We start from the raw sequence: 2,500 nt of genomic DNA, 5'->3' as shown, positions 1-2,500 counted from the left end.
ATCACACTTGTATCTCTCTCGGAGACAGGCCGCACAGATGCACCATCCGGATTAAGGACTTTGGCAAACTGGAGATAAACCGCAGTATGTCCACGCAACCAGCCAACATGGTCCATTATCTCGGAAGCGCAGCTCTCTTGAGAGCCAACATAATTGCACAGCCAGAACGAAAACCATGGACCATTTCACTTTCGTCCGCACCCATTATCCTTAAGGTACCCCTTTAGTCAGGCCTCGGTGGTGGAAGATCGGAGATCTCAACCAGCTGGTAAATCTTGAATGCCTCCACTTGGAGTTGTTGAGCGAAATAAATAACCACAAGTTAAGTCGACCCTCATTTGTCAAGCTTCTCTAATGTACTGCTCACTACCCCGAATCGGGCAAATGGTGGTGTAAAGATTCCTAAGGATCCCAAACACGTGCTCATCACCATCCCTCAAAGTCTTGCCCCACACGTGGTTGAAGGGTAAACCAACATCATTAGGGAATCGGAGTATCCCAGACACTTTAACGAGATCACCAGGGCGATCCTCACTAAAATATCGTTTTAAAACAAGCCGGTCCCGAGCCACGATAAACCGCTGGATCGGTGTTTTAGTGCTGTCTAACTCCTGCTGAAGGTGGGATGATAACCACGTCAGTTTATCAACAAAAAATGGAGTTGCCTGTTTAGATGTTAGTCGAACCTGAAGCTGCTTCTCCTAGGCGTTAAAATAGGACTTGGCAAGACCCAAAAGTAACCTAGACGTATCAAATAGTGTGCCACCACAAATATTGTTCACTGAGCCACGGCAAAATTTTGTTGATCCTCCGTAAGTAGAGCCGCGTATCATGATTTTCTCCTGGTCTAACTGGACTTGTAGTTGACCGTTATGTCGGTCATCTATATACAAAAGACAGGGGACTCCAACTTACTTACTTTGGGCCTTTTCTCCTCCTGGAGCGTAGGCCACCAAAAATAACTCGCCAGTCTCCTCTTTCCTGCGCTATCCTTTCAAGTTGTTTCCATGTGTGTCCAGTGCTCTTAATATCCTTTTCAAGCTCCGGTCGCCAGGTGTTCCATGGTCTCCCTCTCTTTTGTTGACCTTGGGGGTTCCAGTTCAGGGCTTGACGGCCAATGCTACTCGGTGGTTTGCGTAGCATATGGCCAAGCCATCTCCATCTCCTTTGTCAGATATCCTCTTCCACTGGAGTTGCTGCAGCCTTGCCTATTAAGTTCTCGTTACTGATGGTTTCTGGGCAGTGGATTCTTAGGATTCTACGTAAGCACTGATTTATAAAAGTCTGGATCTTCTTCATAGATGCCTTGGTTGTCCGCCATGATTCTGCTCCATACAACAATACTGACTTAACGTTTGAGTTAAACAAACGTACCTTGGTGGATGTGCCGAGTTCTCTGGAGTTCCATACCTTTTTTAGTATGTTGTATGCTGATTGTGCCTTGCCAATCCTAGTCTTTACTTCTGCGTCAGTTCCCCCCCCCCCCCTTTTGTCCATTACACTGCCCAAATAGGTAAAAGACTCAACTTCCCCCAGTTCTGCTCCTTCAATTGTGACTGGCTCATCACTGTCTGCATTCAGCCTCAGGATGTTTGACTTCAGTTAATTGATCGTCAGTCCTATTTGCATTGAGGTGTGATGCAGGTCAGATGTTTTTGCCTGCATTTGCTGGCGGTTATGTGACAGAAGCGCTAGATCGTCCGCAAAGTCCAGGTCGTCCAACTGTATCCACAAGGACCACTGGATCCCATTTCTTATTCGGTTTGTAACAGCTCTCATGATCCAGTCTATAGTCAAGATGAACAGAAAAGGTGACAGACGGCATTCCTACCTTACTCCGGTCTTTACCTCAAACTTCTCTGTCAATCTCCCCTCGTGAACCACTCTTGCAGACAAACCCTCATAAGAGTTTCGGATCAGGTTGACAAACTTCATGGGTACACCATAATGTCGAAGCAGCTTCCATAATGACTCCCTGTCTAGGCTGTCAAAAGCCTTCTCGTAGTCAACAAAATTTACATAAAGGGGGGAGTTCCATTCAATTGATTGTACCACTATAATTCGCAGTGTTGTGATCTGATCGGTACACGACCTGCCTGGACTGAAGCCGCCTGCTGATCCCATAGGGTATGATCTACTGGTCCTTTCAACCTTTCCAAGATGACTCTGTTCAGTACTTTCCCTGGGACAGACAGGAGCGTGATTCCTCTATAATTTGAACATAGGCCAAGGGCTCCTTTCTTGGGGATATTGATCAGGAGTCCTTCCTTCCATTCTAAATGGATCCCCTCTTCTTCCCATATTTTGTCAAACAATCCATAGAGCATCTCAGCTGGCATCTCTGGGTCTACCTTGAGTGCTTCCGCTGGAATCGCATCTGCCCCTGCTGCTTTACCATTCTTCAGCTGTTTGATGGCCTTCCTAATTTCTTCCCTGGTGGGCTTGCCACAATCAATTGGTAGGTCTTCCTCTGCTGCTCCTCAAAGTATTCTGCCTATCT

General features: G+C 46.6%; 1 pseudogene; it reads right to left on the bottom strand.

Annotated features, from left to right (window-relative positions):
- Positions 1 to 2,500, bottom strand: part of LOC138017326 (uncharacterized) — an 11,314-nt pseudogene that overhangs the window by 8,452 nt on the left and 362 nt on the right.

Source organism: Montipora capricornis, chromosome 9 (assembly GCF_036669925.1).
Source record: "Montipora capricornis isolate CH-2021 chromosome 9, ASM3666992v2, whole genome shotgun sequence".
Taxonomy (NCBI): Eukaryota; Metazoa; Cnidaria; class Anthozoa; order Scleractinia; family Acroporidae; genus Montipora; species Montipora capricornis.
Note: the sequence above shows the minus strand (reverse complement) of the source record. Positions and strands in the feature narration are given on the sequence as shown.